This window comes from Chiloscyllium plagiosum, chromosome 2 (genome assembly GCF_004010195.1).
Source record: "Chiloscyllium plagiosum isolate BGI_BamShark_2017 chromosome 2, ASM401019v2, whole genome shotgun sequence".
Classification (NCBI taxonomy): Eukaryota; Metazoa; Chordata; class Chondrichthyes; order Orectolobiformes; family Hemiscylliidae; genus Chiloscyllium; species Chiloscyllium plagiosum.
The window spans coordinates 42,184,533-42,206,555 of NC_057711.1; the positions used below are offsets into that span (position 1 = coordinate 42,184,533).

The window sequence follows — 22,023 nt, forward strand, 5'->3', positions numbered from 1 at the left end:
CACTATGGCAATCCCAGTCTATGTTTGGAAAGTTAAAATCCCCTACCATAACTACCCTATTATTCTTACAGATAGCTGAGGTCTCCTTACAAGTTTGTTTCTCAATTTCCCTCTGAATATTTGGGGGTCTATAATACAATCTCAATAAGGTGATCATCCCTTTCTTATTTTGCAATTCCACCCAAATAACTTCCCTGGATGTATTTCCAGGAATATCGTCCCTCAGCACAGCTGTAATGCTATCCCTTATCAAAAATGCTACTCCCCCTCCTCTCTTGCCTCCCTTTCTATCCTTCCTGTAGCATTTGTATCCTGGAACATTAAGCTGCCTGTTCTGCCCATTCCTGAGCCATGTTTTTGTAATTGCTATGATATCCCAGTCCCATGTTCCTAACCATGCCCTGAGTTCATTTGACTTCCCTGTTAGGCCCCTTGCATTGAAATAAATGCAGTTTAATTTATTAGTCCTACCTTGACTGTTTGACTCACTTCTGTTCTCAACTGTACCAGTCTCAGATTGATCTCTTTTCTCAATATCTCTCTGGGTCCCATCATCCCCCCACACTTTACTAGTTTAAATCCTCCCGAGCAGCTCTAGCAAATTTCCCTGCCAGTATATTTGTCCCCTTCCAATTTAGGTGCAATACATCATTGTATCATCTGCAAACTTACTAACCGACCCATCTACATTTTCATCGAAGTCATTTATATATACCATGAATAGCAGAGGTCCCAGATTGGATACCTGTGAAATACCACTAGTCATGGACCTCCAGCCAAGAAAACATCCTTCCAGAAATACCTTCTCTCTTCTATGGGCAAGCCAATCCGTGAGGCCAAGTCACCATGGATGCCATGCATCTTAATCTTTTGATGAGCCTATGATATAGACTACCGACTCAAATTCATGTAGACAACATCCACTGCTCTAGTCTCATCAATCTCCTTTGTCACCTCCTCCAAACATTCAATCAAGTTAGTCAGACATAACCTACCCTGCACAAAGCCATGTTGACTGTCCCAAATTAGACCATGCTTTTCTAAATATATGTAAATCCTATCCCTAAGGATTCTCTCCACTAGCTTCCCAACCACCAATGTGAGACTCACTGATCTATAGTTTGCTGGATTATCCCTACTTGCCGTCTTCAATGAAGGAGCAACATTAGCCACTTGCTGGTCCTTTGGGACTGCTCCAGTGACTAATGCGGATCTTGGTCAAGGCCCCAGTAATCTCCTCTCTTGCCTCTCCCAATAGCCTGAGGTAGATATCATCAGACCCTGAGGACTTATCCACCTTAATGGTCTTCAAGAGACCCAACACCACTTCTTTCTTGACTTAAAATGCCTCTGCAGATGAGCATGCTCACTATTCGTCAAATCCTTCTCCTGGGCGAACACTGGCACAAAGTACTCATTTGGGGCCTTGCCCAATACCTCTTTTACCTTCCTCACTACCTTGTCTAAAATAATGAAACCTTGGAACGTTGAGCAATCAGTCCTGTCTCTCTCTCATCAAGTCTCTGTAATGACCACAACAGCATCGTCCTATGTACAGAACCAGGCTCTAAGCTCATCCTTATCTATAATACTCCTTTCATTGGAATAAACACACTTCAGCCCATTAATACCATTGTGTTCATTTACCTGTCTCTGCCTGTACTTCCTTTCTGACTTACTGGTCCTAAATCTACCTTCCCCTCAATCCCTCAACCTTCCAATCTGCTGCTCTGGTTCCCAGCCCCTGCCACTCTAGTTTAAACCCTCCTAAGTAGCACTAGCTAACCTCCCTGTGAGGCTATTGCTTTCCTTCCAGTTTAGGTGCTCCCCATTCCTCTTGTACAGGTCACACCAGCCCCAGAAGAGCTCCCAATGATTCAAGAACCTGAAACCCTGCCTCCTGCACCAGCTGCTTAGCCACGCATTCATTTGTGCTATCATTCTATTCCTTGGCTCACTAGCATGTGACACTGGTAGTAACCCAGAGATTACTACACTAGAGGTCCTACTTTTCAACCTTGTTCCTAACTCCTTCCACTCAATCCGCAGGACTTCATCTCTCTACCTATGTCATTGGTACTAATGTGCAAAACAACACCTGGCTGCTCAGCTTTACCCTTGAGAAGTTACTGTAACTGCTGAGACATTCTTGAACCTGGCACCAGGGAGGCAACGCACCATCCTGGAGTCTCGAATGCAGCCACAGAAACATCAGTCTGTGCGCTTAACTAACAAGTCCCCTACCACTGTCACTCACTTAGACTGTGTCTGACTCTGCTCTACAGCAATGCCAGTTGTGGTGCCACAGGCCTAGGTGCTGCTGTTATATTTCCCTGAGAGGCTACTCCCCACCAGCAGTATCCAAAACAGTATACCTGTTAGAGAGGAGAATAGCCACAGGAGTTGGGTGCTCCCTGCCCCCTTCCTCAAACACATGGGTGCTCCCTGCCCCCTTCCTCAAACACACATATCCCCTTTATCATCTCACTTAGCTTCTAGACTCTAGTGTAAAAGACAGCAGGATATTAGATATCCCGGGCTCAGGCACTCCTGGAATAATTCCCAGCATAAGGAAGAAGCTAAATTAAGTGAAACTACCCTAATAACTAGGATTGGTATTGGAAATACAGCTGAGTGTTTTAATTCCCAGTTTAGCTCTGATATTATTCTCCCAGTCCCTCAGTCTCGCCTTCCTCTCCTTGCCTGCTAGCTGGGTTCTGAATTTCCTCTTTCTCACTTGAATGCAGTTCATTGCTGACTGCCTCCTATGTCCGGTAATCTCAGCAGCACGTCCTCGTTTACTTGGCATTACAGTTTGAGCGGCAGATCGATGACAGCTTGATTAGAATGGGATTTCAATGACCTGTGGAGCTGCTGGGGCGGCCACCCACCCAGACAGTGATGAGGGACGGCCAGTGACGGCAGCCAGTCCCCGAGGCCAAGGGGGTGAGTAAACTCCAGGAGGTCCACACACAAACCATCGATACATTTTAATTTAACACGAACGGAAAACGGGTTACACATTCAACGGTGAATGCCAAACATGAGTTATCTTGCCGCAGGAACCAACAAAAACATTCTCTCCATCAGACACTTCTCAAGGCAATGTTGCCTTAAATCTTAGCTCTCGAAGACAAAATAAATTTTAAACAAATATTGTTTGGAAGTGACCTTAGAAATTTGAAACTGCGTGATATTTAACGCCTTTACTCCATTAACTCTACTCCCAGTACTGGTGACCATCAAGATGCTGTTCCACTTTTTTTTTAAACACTCTTTCAGTCAGGAAGTCCTACCTACAAAAAATCCAGACCCCCCCAGCAATGTGGTTGACCCTTAACAGTCCCCAGAAATGTTCTGGCAAGCTGTGCAGTAATACCAACGGCTCTGACAAAGTATAATCAGAATAAAACCTGACTGGTGTTATCCTTCAGTTCAGACCTAGCAAAAACACACAGTCTAGCCTGGAGCAACCTTTATGTTACATCTAGAACTTGTGCCAAAATAAAGAGCTGCCCCATATCTATATGATCACCTGACATCCTCACCAAACCGATACATACCAGGTGAGAGTGGATCTGGGAATGATCAACACTCATACCAAATCCGATAAAGTCTCATGATATCGGGATAATGGGCAAATAAATCTGCTGATATTCATCTACTTCTCCTTCCCCACAGCTTGGATTCAGTGGTCCTTTGTTTTGGATACCTCAGAGGAAGCACTATGGGTGACAAGGCCACAGAATGTTCCCTGGATGGGAGACTTCAATGTCCATCAGTGATAGTGGCCGAGTAGCATCAGTACTGACCAAAATGGTTGAATAATGAAAGCCATATTTACCAGACTGGGTCTGCAGCAAATGGTGAGGGATACAACAAGAAGGTATAAAGATTGTATCTTTTCATTTTTCTGTATTTTTGATTGTGTTCTGATTGGGGAAATAGCTGTTTTAAAAGCGAAACAATTGTTGAAGGATTACTGCACTTTCTAAAAGGAAGTAACCTGAGGGAGTGGTGGACATGGGTACTATTACAACATTTAAAAGACATTTGGATAAGTACATGACAGAAAAGGTTTGGAGGGATTTTGGCCAGAAGCAGGCAGGTGGGACTAGCTTAATTTGGGATGGTGGTCAGCATAGCCTAGTTGGACTGAAGGGTCTGTTTGAATTCTGAATGACTCGATGATAATCATTGTAAGTACTGTTTACACTGCTGCTTGTTGAAACAGTAATGGAAGTCTGGTTACAGGCAAACTGGATGGACTGTTAGCCAGCAAAAAGTAGCTGAGTGGTCTGCGGACTAGTGACCAGTCATTGATTAGAGCAACATTGTGATTGGCTCCAAGTAGCTAAACAGTTTTGGGGTGTGAATGTTTGAAAGAGAAAACTTTGAGACTTTGCAGTAACAGGAAGTGTCTGTTTTCTGTGCAGTAAAAACCACCTTGCAATAAAAACCACCTTAGGCTTGAAGAAAGTAATTTTATTTCTCCCTTAGCAGTTTCGGTAAGATGCCTTTTAACCAGTTAGCCTTTATTAGTGTGAACTGGACACCCTGTACTTTCTGCAAGTAAGTGAAATTATCCAAAGGAGAACCAGAGTAGCATATGCTGACAAGCCAAATTCAGTGAACTTTGTGATTAGGGACATTGAAGTGCTTTCTCAATTTTACCTTCTGTACATCCCACACATTTATTTTTGTCTGTGTCTATCTATATGTGTGCAGGGGCAAGTGTATAATGAGATTAGCGTTTTAGTTAGAGGAGTGATATGTGAATGGTTCATTGTAGTTTACCTGTAGCTAGAGTCTGTTTTATTTGTAATATATAGTAATTCTTGTAAAGTACAGTGATCATGTTTATTGTTAACCTTGTTTTTTAAAAAAATGTAAATTGGGAAATTCCTCATTTAAAAAAAATAACTTTTGTAATGACTCCAGGACTGGTGGGGCTTGATTACCAGTGCACCATCCCTGTGACAAGTAACAAAGGGAAAGCCTACTGAACTCTATTCCTGCCAATCACAGAAACATAGAAAATAGCAACAGGATTAGGCCATTCAGCCCTTCAAGCCTGCTTCATCATTTAATATGATCATGGCTGGCCATCATGGTCAGTACGCTGTTCACTTTTCCTCCCAGACCCTTTGACATTTTTAGCCCTAAGAGCTATATCTGACTTCTTCTTAGAAACATGCAATGTCTTGACCTCCATAACTGCCATTCTCTGCTTGATGAAATTTCTCCTCATAAGAACATAGGAATTAAGAGCTGAAGTAGACATTTCAGACCCTCAGGTCTGTCTGCTATCAATATGATCATAGCTGATTTCATCTCTGCCTTAATTCCATTTTCCTGCCCACTCCTCATAACCTTTCAGTCAGTTAGTAATTAAAAATCTGTCCATCTTCTTAACTTTACTCAAAGACTGGCATCCAAATCAACACCATCCTCACCAACCTACCTGTCACAGAAGTAGTTGTCATGATAGAATTGGTAAGGAAGGTTTTTTGTGGCGACAAAGTCCCATCTCCATACTAAGGATACCTCCTATTGTAATGTATTGCAGTACCACCATGCGGTGCCGAATGATTCAGAACAGAACAAAGTAGTTCCATAATAGGGAGGATCAGGTCAAAACTCTGAAGTCTTATCACATCTAGTTGTGAATGGTGAGGTGGGATTAGATTGGGTTGTGATATCCGGTCGGCATGGACAGGTTGGACCGAAGGGTCTGTCTCCATGCTGTACATCTCTATGACTCTATAACTCACTGGTGGAGGAGGCTCCATGAAAATCCCTATTTTCAATGCACATGAATGCAAACATCTCTAACCAGAAGCTCTGAATGGATTATCTATCCTGGCCACTTCCTGAGGTTGCTCACCCAAAAGTTGCCAGTCTTCAGCCAATTCAACTTTCTCTACAAGATATTAAAGAACAGATGACCGGTTACTGGATAGTGTAAAGACCCTGTAAATGTTCTGACTTGTGCTCTCAAGGGGAATTAGGGGTGGTCTATAGAATCTTTATTTGCTAGTGGAGTCTGCATGAATGAACAGCAATGGAAACCTTTGCGCAGTTGACCCAAATCAGGGCGTAGCTTTTCTTTGAGCAGCGACGTTATTAACCTCTCGCCAGAAAGACAGACAGAGCGAAGAGGAGGATTCATTCGAAGATCAAAATCGCCGATCGTGAAGGGGCTCCCAAAGCCGGCGGAACCTTGTTTCCGTTCTCAGCTATTGAGCTCTTGAGAAATGAGCGCGCGAACGTTTTAAAATGGAAATGAAACTTAAGTTTGCAAGGCATTGGTATTTGACAGGGTTACAGCCAGCACCGGTGCTAAGTTAGCTTTACTTGCTTGCACTTTGTTACTTGTAAGGGGAAGGCGAATTACATCAGCAATCCCTCAGCCGGGAAGGTTGCTGGCATCTCATTCAGGGGAACAAACATCTCCTGACTGCTATCCACATTAATGTGTAGTTCTCATTGGAATATCCGCTTCTTTGGGCCGGGGTTTAGGGGGTGGGGGCGAGTGGAGGAAACGGGATGGTTAGAAAATGTGTAAGATGTTCTTTTTGCTGCACTAAGCCGGGTCCTGCAGGATGAGCTTTTATTTTAAATAAAATTCTTAGTGAAAACTTAGTAATGTGCGAGAGCGTGTGCAGGGGAGTGGGTGATGGTTTGGATAGTTTGCCCTTTGAATATTGGCCCGTTTCCCTCTCACACCGGCTGAGGTGATACTGAGTGCTGATGTGGAGTTGCTGGATTTTCCGAGAATAATGCAGGAAATGATGACGGCGGAGCTCAGTCTCCAAGCTGCTAGGAGCTGGCAGCTTTTTCTCGCCGATCTTGGAGATTGGACTAGGCTTTTTATTTAGTCAGCGAGGAAAGCGCTAGAGGGAGCGGTGTTGCCCAGGGAGAAGGAGGCGAGGCTTCCACACGCCCTCACTCTCAGCACATGCCATTACTCTGTACAAGCTCCGTTGTAACTCTCCTCAAGTCATTTGTGTCTTGAAATGACGTTCACGAAACTCTGGACGCATCCGTCCAGGCACCAGAGATTGAAACATTTTCCTGATCCAAGCAGCGCGCCTTTTATCGATCTCCCATCTGCTATCTGTCCTGAAACTGGCAGCCACCCTTCCCGCTCACTGTTTAACCCATAAACCAAGACAGAACCCTCAATTCGTCCCGAGAACCGCGTTTCCATTCATTTAACTCTTCTTAAAGCACGATCTCCAAAACTAAAGCGAGATTGCACTTTCTTGCTAACCCTAGTCCACCCTCAACTCAAATGGCTGTCCAAGAAGCAGCAACCACTGTCTAAAGCGGCGAGGGGGAACTCGTGACTCCCCGTGTTGTCTATCCTAAAGTATTGCCACATTGCAAGGGAAGATGCGAGCTGAAAGACTGCTCCACTCTCTGTTTCGTGTCTGGTTCTATTGCTGCACTGGGAGCCGCCGTAATTCCCTGTGTTACCCCCTCTCTCTCCAGCTTTTACAAACCCCATCGTGACGGCTGTATTTCAGTGAAATCCTTTGTGTCCGCATTGCTGGTATTAGTATTAACGCGGCTTCATTAACGTTTCCTTTACTCTCCCTGTTTTAAGAGGAATCTCGGGGAGTTCTCGGCGCTCAGTCTAATCAGGAGGAGGATTTGGTCCTGCCAGTTAAGAGTGGCGGCAGTCCACCATTGGGCAGGGGGACGCCTCATATTAACACTGGCAAATTCCACCGTTGTGATTCGATACTTGATTGAGCCCCAAAAGGGACAGCGTTGCTTATGGGCACGGGGTTTGAATCATATATTAACAATTCTCACTAGACACACGCGCGTTGCGCGGCAGCGGGACCCCAATCCAATAAGAAATATTGAACCTCCTGTCCCTTAATTTGCCATCTGTGCTCTGTGGTTCTTTCGGTGAAGGCTCCTCAGTTGCTGGCACTCAGTTGGCGGAATAAATGAGAGGTGATATTCCAAACCAGTGAATCCTGGCGATTTGAAATTACCCTCAATCGTTTCGCAGTTGGCACATTCATTTAGAAGATGGTGCTAACACAGGAATGCTAACGAAAATCCACATTTAATAACATAAGCAGAAATGGCTGGAAGAATTTAGCAGGTCTGCGGAGAGAAGCCAGAGTTAACGTTTCGGCTAGAGTAACCCTTCTGCAATTTCCAGCTGTAGCTTTTTCCAGCAATTTCTGATCCCTCCCCCCCCCCACTGATTTTTTTTAGCATTGAATAATGAATCCACATTAAATAAGCCATTTTAGTTGTTCATAGCTTTTTTTTTCTTAATTTTTCCTAACAAATTCACTCTCATTTTCAGTCAGGATTGTCAATGCTGTTCTGCACAGTTAACTCTTTATTATCAGGGAAAAACCCACTTTAGATCATCATTTGCTTTGTTTCACAAGCCGTTTAACGACAATTCGGTTACACCGTCTAGGTATCTGTTAGACAGCCCGAAACCTTACTACCACATTAAGCTGAAAGGGGGAGGACGGGTGGGTGGGATGGGGGTGCTGGTGAGAGGCAGATAACTAAATTATCGTCAATTCACACAAGATGCTCAGTAAGAGCCATTGCAGAGAGATCGCTTCCTGTCCTACCTGCACTTCCTAACTATTCGCGGGCAATCAGCCCTATCACGGCTCGGCATTGGCTATAAATGGAGCCGCTTTTTTTTCCCACTCTCATTCAAACCTAATCTTTGAAGAACTGATAGGGCAGATACATTTCATCAGAGATCGGATATCTCAAAGAGGTCCCTTCATGGGAAGAAGCGACCTGCTGGTTTAGGAAGGGGGGGGGGGGGGGGAAGAGGAGGAAACTTTATAGAGTGGACAATATTCCTTTTAAGGGTTAAAGGTGGTCGTGGGAGTCTTTTCATCAATTGGCTCTTTGTAATTCATCCAAGATTCAGATGTCCTTTTTTTTCCGGCAATCCAGCCCCAAAGACGTGGGGGCTCCACCCTCCACAATGCTGACGGAATAATGATAGGTGTCAAATCCCGCATTTGAACTTGCTGCAATTTAGAATTGTACTTCTTTCCTCCCTTCCGGCTGAGAGGAGCCACTGGTGCCCACGATTACACACTCTGCTCCCGGTCGAGCTTCAGAGAGTGACCGGGCAAGTCGAGTCTCTGCTCGGAACACCATTCCCTCACCACCGGCTTGTGCAGCACCTCCTACCATTTTCGAGTCTGGACTGTACATCGCGTTTCAAAGGGACTTTCTTGAGCATCCGACCAGCGAGAGGTAAAAGCTGACTTTTGAATTAGCCCATTGTAGCAGAATTTCAATGCTATGATTTGTGCTTATGAATATTCATTGATGAAATTGCTCCAAAAATTTGAAATGGGTTTGACCAAAGGCTAAATGTTGGGAGATATCCGCTTCGATGAGACTAGGGGAAGGAGTATTGGAGATTCTGATTTAAGTGAGCAAGAGGGATGAGAGGGACGGAGAGAACACAAAGAAAACACGCAGGAGGTTGGTAGAGGCACGGCGAGCACATGTTGGAAAACTGAGGAGAATGAATGTAAGAGCTGCAAGCAGGAGTGTGGGGAGTGGGGAGGGGTGTGTGCATTAAGGGTGAACGCGATCCTCTCCCTAACTCTGTGAATGAGAGTGAGGGCGTGTGCGAGAACATGCTGTGTGTGTGTGTGTGTGTCTGACTGATTGGATCTGCCGCGTGAGTATTCTGCATGTGTGTGTCCAGCCGGCTTATATGTCTGGCAGAGTATGACGACGCGCAGGGATGCAGAGCTGAGGTGTGTATGCAAGTGTGCGGTGTGAGTTCTGTGCATGTTAGCGGTGTGTCTGTGGCGAGACTGGGAACTTGTCTGCACGCCTCTGTGTAAAGCTGTGTGTCGCTGTGCGGGGCATTGTCCAGAGTTCATATAAACATTTGCAAAAGGCGAAGAAAAGCAGAGGGCAGCGAAAGACAAAGGAGGTAAAGAAAGAATGGCGACTGCAGAGTTTAATGTTTCAAACATTTAGTCGGTTCCTTGTGCGGTCGGATGTACGGGGAGGATAATTCCTCGACAGCGTTGATTCTGCTGAGAGTCATTACGGGAGGAGGGGGTGGGGGCGGGGGGAGAGATAGAATACAAATTACAATCTAATAGATGAGGGGAATTCAGGGAGAGAGAGATGGAGAGCCCCTCTTTAACAGAGGCTTTCAGAGAGATGCACTGGAGCAAACGGACTCTTGCAGAAACCAGCAAACGCTTTTGATCGTAGGACAAAAAAAGCCCCTTTTCATTCCTTCTCCATTGTTTACCTTTGGCAAAACAACACCCAGACAAACAGTCACTGGGGAATAAAGCATTCCGTAAAAAGCACACTTCAATCATCTACCACTTGATAAATAACTGTGTGACTGTGCACGGATCCTGGTGACAAACGAAAATTATAACGGAATAAATGCCGTTTCAAACCAATCCATTTTGTTCAAATTTGGGCACGGATCAGCGAGCAGAAAGCTGTTGGGTGGATTTATTTGATTTTCACCGCCCTCCACCTCTTTACATTTGAATCCAATACAGTATTCCTTCCCAGAGCTCATTAAATGTGCGATTACAGCATGATGCTGGGCACGGCTTCAAGTTCCACAATAAAACATAATTTAGCATTATCTCGCGAAACTTTTCCAAACAGGACCTCCGTATAATTAGTAGGACCCAGGGCTTAAAAAGGAAATGTGATTCCGTTGCGAGAATTTGCATGTAGCATCCCTGAACGTCAGGGCTTGGACGTTATGTATTCTGATACAGTAAGGTGACATTGCTCCCCCAAATCTGAATTGAACTCCAGATACTCCCGAGTGAGTGACATACGCCTGTGTGTGACATCTGAAAATCTGAACTGTGTCCAATTTTTTAAACTGTCTCTCATTTTGCCTAATGTTGTCCCTCTGACACCTAAACAACACTGGGTGTGTGTGTGTGTGTGTGGGGTGGGGGAAAGAGTGAGAGTGACCAGCTAAAACGGGTAAAAGTCCTATTAGAATGCAAATCAAAATTAAAAGTGCACACAGAACGCCGTCTCACAGACAGCAATGGACAAGACTTTTAACAGGAGCCCCCGCAGCATCCGAGAGGTTCATTAAAACGAAAACAAAATTCTTTGTGCGCCCTCGTTACTGGAAGCCTTGCTAGATTCTTTCAGCGAGATTTCCATCGGTGCCATTCACTGCGTTGGTGCGGGGTCGACACGAGAACGGTAGCGTTTATGACAGACTGTGATTGCCTTTTCATTACCTCGTTTCAGACTTGGACTAGGAGCTGTTTGAGGAACGACAGGGTTTATGGTGGGGTGTGGCGCCCCCTCATGGACAATCAGCGCTGCCTTCGGGACTCGGGCTGTCTTTCAACTTACTGTGAACTATAGGCATGGTTTAAACATCGAAATGACGAATTGTACTTCTTTTTCTCAGTTTTAAAGACTCTACATCTGTCAGAACAAAAAAAAACAGATTTCCTCAGCGTGACTGGATAATTTAGATTTCCTTATGAAAAACATATTGAAATGCAGTATTTCGATGCTGAAAGCCCTCACGAAATGTTAGAGAACTCCAAGGGTGTTGATAAGCATTTTAAGCAAAATAAAACCCCAGAATATGTCTTGCTCTTGCTAACAGTGATGTGAGGAGAGAGTCTTTCCGCAAGTCTTGTTTTATGAGGTGGGGAGGGACTTGGGAGAAGAGAGGGAGACAGGCAAATGAATCAAATGCAATAAACTGTCTGTTCCAAAGTCTTTGATCTCATGGTGCACCGCGCCGGGAAATATCCCGGAACCATGTGTGTTGGAACCAGACTTCCCACGTGTCGCTTTCCTTTTTTTGGGGGGGGTGGGGGGGAAACAAAATCTTCTCATCAATGTTTAAAGTGACACCCGCGCCAAAACTCACTGAGCAACATTATCCACCTCACCAGCCCCCTTTCTCCCAGAAAGGAAAAAGGCCGTCCTGTCTGGGGTGATAAAGCGAAACATCACGGTGTCTAATCGATAACATTTCAATCAATTGTCTGTTACAGGCATCTTTCCTAATCTGGTTGGAAACGCCAAACATTTGATGAAGAAGCTGCTGGTGGATTCCCCTCCAAGAGAAATACGCCAGATTCGGGACAGGCGTGTAATTTTCCTGTAGGCTGTGACTGGGGAAGAAAACTGTTAGAATTCCCAACATTGGTGTCGGATCTGGTTTCAGGTAAGTGCTTGCAGATTTCAAAACAACAAAAACCAGCTGTTAACCCGGCAGAACGTGCAACTAACCTTCCAATACAAAGCTTAATACATTCTGCATGGGACGATCTTTGGAAAGTTAACATCTACAGCGAAGGTTAAAAAAAAAAGGCACTGACCCACTCTCTCCAATTAAGGAGAGTGGTGGTGAGTTAAACCTGAGTGTTAGCAAACCAGAGTAGGAATCGTACCTGAGTTATTGGCATTACTTTGCAGCAGAAACCATGGTCTAGCCACCTGAGCTAACTAGCCACACTGTAGCCAAACGATGAGTTCAGGTTTTGTCATTAACCTGTGTGCTGGCTTAATGCAAACTTTGCCTGTTCTATCTCGGTCATAAATTTCCACGGCGAGGTTAAGTTTGTTTTGGGTCTCAACAAGGCTTTTTTTTCACTTGATAGTTGCCAATGTTTAATTAGCTTCCATAATCAATTCACAAGCTCTTGATATTAAATCATACCAGTTGAACTGAAGTGCTGTTTTATCAATTCTTAGAAATAGGCCTTTCAGCCCATTGAGTCTGCTTCACCATTTAATAAGATTGCAGTTGATGAGATGATCCTCAACTCTACTTTAATGACAGCTTTTATCTCAGCATATAATTACATAACAATATGAATGGATCTTGAATATATGCCTTATTTATTGAAATTATTACATTTACTTGCATCCATGCATTGCCACACGGTTGCAGAGAAAATTGTGCAGTCTGACAATCACTTGTACATCCCTTCGGGAGCTCCTTGCTCCTTGTAGGGCCACTGATAGCAGAAAGATCACAGGAGGTACCAGACAAAGTGCTGTCCACAAAGTCCTGAATGGCAGAACAGGTGAAGAAAGACTGTACATCCCACTGTCTATAAGTGCAGGGAGAGGCAGAACAGGCTGGGGCTGTTTTCCCTGGAGCGTTGGAGGCTGAGGGGTGACCTTATAGAGGTTTACAAAATTATGAGGGGCATGGATAGGATAAATAGACAAATTCCCCATGGGGTGGGTAAGTCCAGAACTAGAAGGCATAGGTTTAGGGTGAGAGGGAAAAGATATAAAAGAGACCTAAGGCGTAACATTTTCAATCAGAGGGTGGTGCGTGTATGGAATGAGCTGCCAGAGGATGTGGTGGAGGCTGGTACAATTGCAACATTTAAGAGGCATTTGGATGGGTATATGAATAGGAAGGGTTTGGAGGGATATGGGCTGGGTGCTGGCAAGTGGGAGTAGATTGGGTTTGGATATCTGGTTGGCATGGACGGGTTGGACCGAAGGGTCTGTTTCCATGCTGTACATCTCTATGACTCTATGACTCTAAGACTCAATGGTTGTAGCTCAATATGTCACTGAAATCTGAGCAGCAGCCTGTCAAGATCATGCAGACAATGACTGTGTTACATTAAACAAAGTCTGGCGCAGGCTTCTTCCCAGGACTGACGAGGAATTTATTTTCTAATCATTAGCATTCAAACTGCCAAGTTTCACCAGGTGTTCAGAAGGATGGTGAAAGACTGGTGACTGCTAGGGTAATATTGTCTCTTTTTGTCTGTGTTCTGGAACAGTATCAGTTACTGGATTGTTGGGTAAGGCTACATCTGGTTGGAAGTGTCTGAATATAGATTTTTATTATGAAAATATGATGACTTAGAATAGAAATGTTAACACTATTTAATGTATACTGGACCATAATGAAACATCAGAAGTCTTTAGCTGTATTGTTTAAGTTGTTAAGTTTTAAACTTTTATTTGCCATTTTTTTCCTTCAAATTTCTGACACTCCAGACAGTTGATTCTTGGACTTGTGCACTTCCACAGATGCTGGATATCTGCTTATCCGAGTGGTAATTCATCATTTGCATATTCAAGGTCAAAGGTATTAGTGGGCTGTTTGACTGTGCAAGGCATCATGGTCTTTATCCCAATTTGTCCTCATTCAATGTAGTCACATGTATAGCTGGGCAAGGAATCACAATCAGGAGACCTTGCTGAGAGTTTCCTTGTGCATACAAGATCTGAAGCTAATTTATTCCTTTATTACACAATGCATTGAAGAAGTTCATTAAGGTTTCTTTAGGTAGCACCTTCCAAACCCATGACCACTATCTTCTAGAAGGACAAGGGCAGTAGATTAATCAGAACACCAGTACTAACAAGTTCTGCTCCAAGCGTCTCATCATCCAGGCTGTCAAACATGCAGTCATTCCTTCAGTGTCGGTGAGTCAAAATCCTGGAACTCCCTCTGAAATGGATTGCAGTGTCATAGAATCATATAGCACAGAAACAGAAATGGTCCAACTTATCTGCGCTGACCAGACATTCCAAACTAATCTAGAACCATTTGCCAGCATTTGGCCCATATCCTTCTAAATCCTTTCCATTCATATACTCATCCAGGTGCCTTTTAAATGTTGTTATTGTACTCACCTCCACCACTTCCTCTGGCAGCTTATTCAAAACATGCACCACCCCCTGCATGAAAAATCACCCTTCAGGCACTTTTTAAATCTTTTCCCTCTCACATTTAAACATATGTCCTCTAGTTTGGACTCCCCTACGCTAGGAAAAAAACATTGGATATTCATGCTATTCACGCCATTTGTGCTTTTATAAACCTCTATAATGTCGCCCCTTAGTCTCTGAAGCCACAAGGAAATAAAAGCCCCAAACTATTCAATCTCTCCCTACAGCTCAAACCCTCCAGTCCCAATAACATCCTTGTAAATCTTTTCTGCACCCTTTAAAGTTTAACAATATCATTCCTATAGAGAGGCAAGCAGATTTTTATCAGTATTGCAAACTCCAATACTCAGTATTATGACCATTATGACCAAGTCTTCATCACCCTACCGATCTGCGAATTCACTTTGAAGGATCTGTGTGCCTGTACACCTAGGTTCCCTTTATCGGCAACACTCCCCAGGGACCTATTAATAACTGTATAAGTCTTATCCTGGTGGGCCTTACTAAAATGCAACACCTCATGTTTATCCTAATTAAACTCCCTATTTGCACTCCTCGGCCAATTGGCCCATCTGATGGTTCTGTGTACTCTTAATCTTATTCACTGTCAACTACACCACCTATTTTGGTGTCACCTGCAAACGTACGAACCATACCTCCTATAGTGACATCCAAATCATTTATATAAATAACAAAAAGCAGTGAACCCAACACTAGTCCTTGTGGCACACCATTAGTCACAGGCCTCCAATCCAAAAAACAACCTCCACCCTCTATAACCCTCCATCTCCAACCTTCAAGCAATTGATTAGTTCCCCCTGGATCTCTTGTGACCTAACCTTATTAACCAGTCCACCATACAGAACCTTGTCGATGTCCATTTGGATAACAATACTGCTCTGCCTTCATCAATCTTCTTTGTCACCTCTACAAAAAAACTCAAATCATGTCAGTGAGACATGGTTTCCCATGCACAAAAACATGCTGACTATCCCTAATGTCCTTGACTTTCCAAATGCACATAAATCCTGTCCCTCAGAATCCCCTCCAACAACTTTCTCACCAATAACATAAGGCTCACTGAATTTTAACTCCCTAGCTTTTCCTTATTGCCTTTCTTGAATAATGTCACCAAATTAGTCAACCTCTGTTCCACCAGCCCCTTGCCCATGGCTATCGATGAGACAAATATCTCAGCAAAGGTCCCAGCAATCTCTTCTTTAGCTTCCCACAAATTTCTGGGAAACATCTGACCAGTGGTTTAAAAAGGAAATCTCCAGTTGTGTTCTCCGGGACTATTAGGAATATGCAATAAATGTTTCTCAAGCCATTAATGCCCCACATCCCCTAAATGAATTTGAAAAAAATAAATAACTCATCACATTCAAGACGTACCTATGGCATTCCTGTCTATCAGGCTCAATATCTATGTTTGTTCTCTGGTCCCTTTGCATCTTCAGTTATAAATATAGGTATGAGTATTTTGTCTCAGCTAAGGAGTGGTATGGAGAAGTTTCCCCTGTCCAGGTGGTTTGCCATTTCAGGCCATATATACTGCAATTTGTAAAATTGTATGTAACTTGAATGTGGGATAATATTCAGAAGCACTCCCCCCATATCTTTACACATCAGATATCAAATGTCAGCACAGCCTGATGACTGCACATGCAAAAGTAGCCCCAACTTATAGAATTGTTTGTACAGGTATTGGAGCATCCAGCTTGAAGTGACCAAGAGTAATCTGCACAGGTTGTGTGCCAGCTAGGAGCTTAATATGAAATAATGTCATCAGCTGCAGCTAAGACAGAGCATAAATTTAGCACAATCACTGAGGCTAACTGTCAGACACAGCCTCCAGTCTCTCTCCACTTTTCTTTCAGGCTTGCATAAATTTCTATCTGGTAGGATGGTGCCTTGGAGCGGAAAACAGGGCTGCCCTCCTTGCAATCACTTCATGCCATAACAGTTTCACTTCATGAGTGATCAAAGAGAGAGTTAAGTGTTGAACAACTTTTGCCATTTGTCTACTGACCCATGCATACACATTGGGTCACTTTGCCCTTCATCTGTTATTTCCTATCATATTTCTCTTCAACCTTGTCAAAGTTTGCCAATGATTTGGGAGGTGTTTTGAACTTTTCAAAGGCTGCTAAAACTAAGTTCATATTTCCAATACTTACTTTTAATGGTCTACAACCCACCTAAGCTTCACATGCACACAATTTTCTTTCTTGATGTAAGTATAATTCCAAATATATCCATATCAGTACCTTAACCTGTGAAATTATGCAGCTCAACTGACCTATGAACATTGGGCTCACATATTAGCATTTTGACAAGTACAATCAGTTCTTAAGAAGTAGCTTACACCAGTAATAAATGCAATTGTAACACATATTGAGAGATTTTTTGATTGTGGATTGCATTAGAATTTTGCTTGACATTCAATATTTGCACATTCCTTTGGGGTCATAGTGTACAAGTGAGAAGTAGAAAGTTAAGGTGATTTTGTTCTCCAACCCAAGAAGATTGGAAAGGAAAAGGCACTGGCATTGCATGAGATATCTTCAAGGATACTGAAAGAAATGTGAATTAAAGAATCAGGTGTGAGGTCAGAAGACTAAAGAATTACAAACATTCAAAATGGGTGTCAAGAAAAGCCAAGCAACAACAGCCTAGTGAGTTTAACTTTGATAATTGGGAAACTTGTAGAAATTTGTCTCATGGACAATTAAGAAGGTAAATTAAGAAGAGCCAGCATGAATGTCTTTAGGAAATATCATGCTTAACTAACTTACTGGAGTTCTGGACTTCCCGAAGCCAATTGAGAATGAGAGAGAGAGCACAGACTTGAAGTATTCAGTAAAAAAAGGAGAAGTGATATTAGGAAAGTCTTTAAGTACAGAGAGTGGTTCAGGGCAGGAATGCAAACTCTAAGAGTATGGTTGAGGCAAGTTTAATCATTTCATTTAAAAGAGAATTGGATGGTTATTTAAAAAAGAAAGAATGTGCAGGGTTACTTGGAGAAAGGCAGTATATAAGATGCTCAAGTAGAGATCTAGTGCAGGCATAAAAGCACAATTTTAATCACCATTCTATGGGAAGGATGTTGCTAAACATGAGAGAGTGCAGAAAAGATTTACAAAAATGTTGCTGGAACTGGAGGGTTTGAACTATAGAGAGAGACTGGATAGGCTAGGGCTATTTTACCCGGAGCATCGGAGACTTGAGGGGAGACATTGTACAGGTTTGTAAAATCATGAGGGGCTTGGATAAGGTAAGTAGCCAAAGTAGTGTGGGGGAGTCCAAAACTAGAAGACATAGGTTAAAGGTGAGAGGGGAAAGATTTAAAAAGGACCCAAGGAGTAACATTTTCATGCAGAGTATGGTGCTTGTACATGGAACTAGTTGCCAGAGGAAGTTGTGTAGGCGAATACAATTGGAACATTTAACTGGCATCTGGATGGGTATATGAATAGGAAGGGTTTAGAGGGATACGGGTCGAATGCTGGTAAATGGGATTAGGTCAGAATGGGATGTCTGTTTGGCAGGGATGAGTTGGACCGAAGGATCTGTTTCCATGCTGTATGAGTCTATGTTTATAAAAAGACTGACAAACATAGAGAATAGGAGTGGGAATAGGCCTTTTTGCCTTTCGAGTCTATTCTACCATGCAATATGACCATGACTAATCAGCCAACTCAGTACCTGTTTCTTCTTTCTCCCCATACGCTTTGATCTATTTAGCTCTAAGTACAATATCTTTCTTCATTTTGAAAACATTGAATACTTTGGCCTCAATTGCTTTCCATGGCAGATAATTTCACATGCTTACCACTCTATGGATGAAGAAATTTCTCCTTATCTCAGTCTGAATGGCCTATCCCATATCCTTAGGCTGAGATCCCTGGTTTGGGACTTCATGGTCATTGGAAGCACCCTTTCTGTACTTACCCTGTCTAGTCCTGTTAGAGTTTTACAGTTTCTATGACATCCTTTTTCATTTTTCTAAACACCAATGAACATAGTTCTAACTGATCCAGTCTATCTTCATAGGTTATAGTCATAGAGTCATAGAGATGGACAGCATGGAAACAGACCCTTCAATCCAACTCGTCCAAGCTGACCAGGTATCCTAACCTAATCTAATCCCATTTGCCAGTATTAGGCCCATATCCCTCTAAACCCTTCCTATTAATATACCCATTCAGATACCTTTAAAATGCTGTGGTCTTTAAAATGCTGTGGTTGTACCAGCCTCCACCTCTTTCTCTGGCAGTTATTTCCATACATGCACCACCCTCTGTGTGAAAGAGTTGCCCCTTAGATGCCTTTTATATCTTTTGTCTCTCACCCTAAACCTATGCCCTCTAGTTCTGGACTCCCCACCTTCAGGGAATAGACCATGTCTATTTTACCCTATCCATGCCCCTCATGACTTTATAAACCTCTGTAAGGGCAGCCCTTATTCCCTGATGCTCCAGGGAAAACAGGGACAAGCAAGTGAGGACTGCAGATGCTGGAGGTGCCAGAGTCAAGAGTGTGTTGCTGGAAAAGCACAGCACCTGAGGAGCAAGCAAATCAGATAAGCCCTTCATGAGGAATGAGGAAAACAGCCCCAGCCTCTCCCTATAGCTAAAACCTTCCAACCCTGGCAACGTCTTTGTAAACCTTTTCTGAGCCCTTTCAAGTTTCACAACATCCGTCCGATAAGACCAGAATTGCACGCAATATTTCAAAATTGGCTTACAGCTGCAACATGACCTCCGACCTCCTATACTCAATGCTCTGACCATTAAAGGAAAACATATCAAGCGCTGCCTTCACTATCCTATCTACCTGTAATGCTACTTTCAAGAACTACGAACCTGCACCTCAAGGGTCTCTGTTCAGCAACACTTGCCAGGACCTTACCATTAAGTGTAAGTCCTGCTCTGATTTGCTTTTTCAAAATGCAGCAGCTTGCATTATCTAAATTAAACTCCATCTGCCACTTCTCAGCCCACTGGTTCATCTGATCAAGATCCCGTTTTGACTTAGGTAACCTTCTTCACTGTCCACTACACCTCCAATTTTGATATCACCTGCAAACTTACTAAGTATTCCTCTTAATGTTCACATCTAAACCATTTATATAAATGATGAAAGGGTTAGTCCATCCCAGAAACCAGTTCAAGGAGAAAGTGAGGACTGCAGATGCTGGAGATCAGAGCTGAAAATGTGTTGCTGGAAAAGCGCAGCAGGTCAGGCAGCATCCAAGGAGCAGGAGAATCGACGTTTCGGGCATGAGCCCTTCTTTAGGAATGACTCCAGGTGTGATCTCACCAAGGCATTGTACAATCACGGCAAGACATCCCTACTGCTGTACCCAAATCCTCTCACCATGAAGACCTCTTCACCATCGGCTGCACCCACATGCTTACTTTCAACAACTGGTGTAGAATGACACAAAAGTCACCTTGCAGCTCCACCTTTCCCAATCTGTTGCCATTCAGATAATAATCCGCCTTCCTGCTTTTGCTGCCCGTGTAATTAGCCTCACATTTATCCACATTGTACTTGATCTACCGTGTATATTCCTCCTCAACTTGTTCAAATCACCCTGAAGAATCTCTGCATCCCCTTCACAGTTTACCCCCCCACCCCCAAACTAGCTTAGTCATCTTCAAACTTGGAGATATTACCTTTAGTTCCCTCATCTAAATCATTAATATTTATTATGAATAGCTGATCCAAACACTGATCCTTGTAATACCCAACTATTCATAGGTTGCCATGAACAAATGGCTTCCTTTTGCACCATATCAATTAGGTGACTGAAAACACTATCATGTCTTGCTGTCATCATCTAAAACTGCTCACTTTTCCCAGATCATCTTGGGAGTACCGTTATCTCCTGGCTACATTTCTGTTAGTTGAAACTTTATTGCTGGAACAGCACAGCAGGTCAGGCAGCATCCAGGGAACAGGAGATTCGACGTTTCGGGCACAGGCCCTTCTTCAGGAATTTCTGTTAACCTTCCATTTAAATCTCTCTCCATTTTTCCTTCCAACCTCACATCCAACAATATGTGAGAGCTTTCTCTGTCGCTGAGATCAAGCCATTTTGGTCAGCTGCCTCTGTGGCACCATGCCTTTTACTGGCTTACCTGTTCAAATAACATTTCATGTTTCCTCTCACTAGGCTACCTGGCCGAACTACATTTAATGCTCTCTCCTGCCACAGTCCTGAACTCATAACATTTGTTAGCTTTTCACTCATCTCTCCTCACACTCTCTCTGATTTCACCTTATCCATCTCAAAGCCTGTTCCCTGATCCTGTTCCAAGATACTGCTGATTATTCCACTTCCTCTCCTGGTCTACATGCTGCCCATTATAATAAAAATTCTGTTTTCAGGAGTTGTCCCTTTTATCTTTAAATCTTCCATCATTCCAGAACTCCATGTTTGAATCCTTTCAATCAGATTTCTATTCCTGCCATAGTAATTAAATAACGCTTAGCAAAGTCACAAATGACATCCTATGTAACAGTGATAAAGGGAAACTTTATGCCCTCATCCTCTAGAACCACTTTTTAGCCTTTGGCATGGTTGACTCCATCCTTGTCAAAAATCTCTGCACTATTTTTGGCTGAGTGAGACACCTCTCGAGGATTACATTGTTATCTCTCTAATCATAACCAGAGGATCATCTGCGATTGCTTCTGGTCCTGCACCCACACTGCTTGATCTGGTATTTGTCACAGAATTATCCTTGGCCCTCTTAACTTCCCATCCAAATGCTGCCCTTGGTGACATTATCTGAAGGCAGGACATAAGTTTTCACATGTAGAGTGCCAACACCCAGCTCTGTATCACATCTCTCTCAATTCTTCCACAGTGGCTAGATTATAGAATGCCTTTCCAACACCATGATCATAAATTTCCTACAATTAAATACTGAAGCAACTGTTTTCAGACCCTGATCCAAACTCGTTCTCTATCTACTGACTTCAACCCTGTCCCTGGCAACAGTCTAAGATGAAACCAGTCTGTTTTACATTTGATTCTGAGATGAACGTCCAACATCCGATGTGTGCCATCAATAAGATCATGTATTTCTGCGTCAATAATCTCATTGGATGTCACCTTGTTCCAGTTTAGCTGTCGCTGAAACATTCGCTCATGCTGTTTTAATATTTAGACTCAACTATTCCACTGCACTCCTGGCTGGTCTTCCACATACTAGCTTCTGTAAGCTTGAGAACATCCAAAACTCTACTGCCAGTATCTTAACTTGCAGCAAGTTCCTTTCCCCAATCCACTTTCTTCCTATA

General features: G+C 43.2%; 1 protein-coding gene across 1 annotated transcript in view; it reads left to right on the forward strand.

Moving 5' to 3' along the window:
- The first annotated feature begins 8,557 nt into the window (after positions 1-8,557).
- The window catches only part of vcana (versican a), a 197,942-nt gene continuing 184,476 nt past the window's right edge, over positions 8,558-22,023 (forward strand). The window contains exons 1-2 of the mRNA XM_043702808.1: positions 8,558-9,267; positions 12,051-12,223. The gene's annotated coding sequence lies outside the window, so the exon portion shown is untranslated. The remainder of the gene's footprint in view (positions 9,268-12,050; positions 12,224-22,023) is intronic.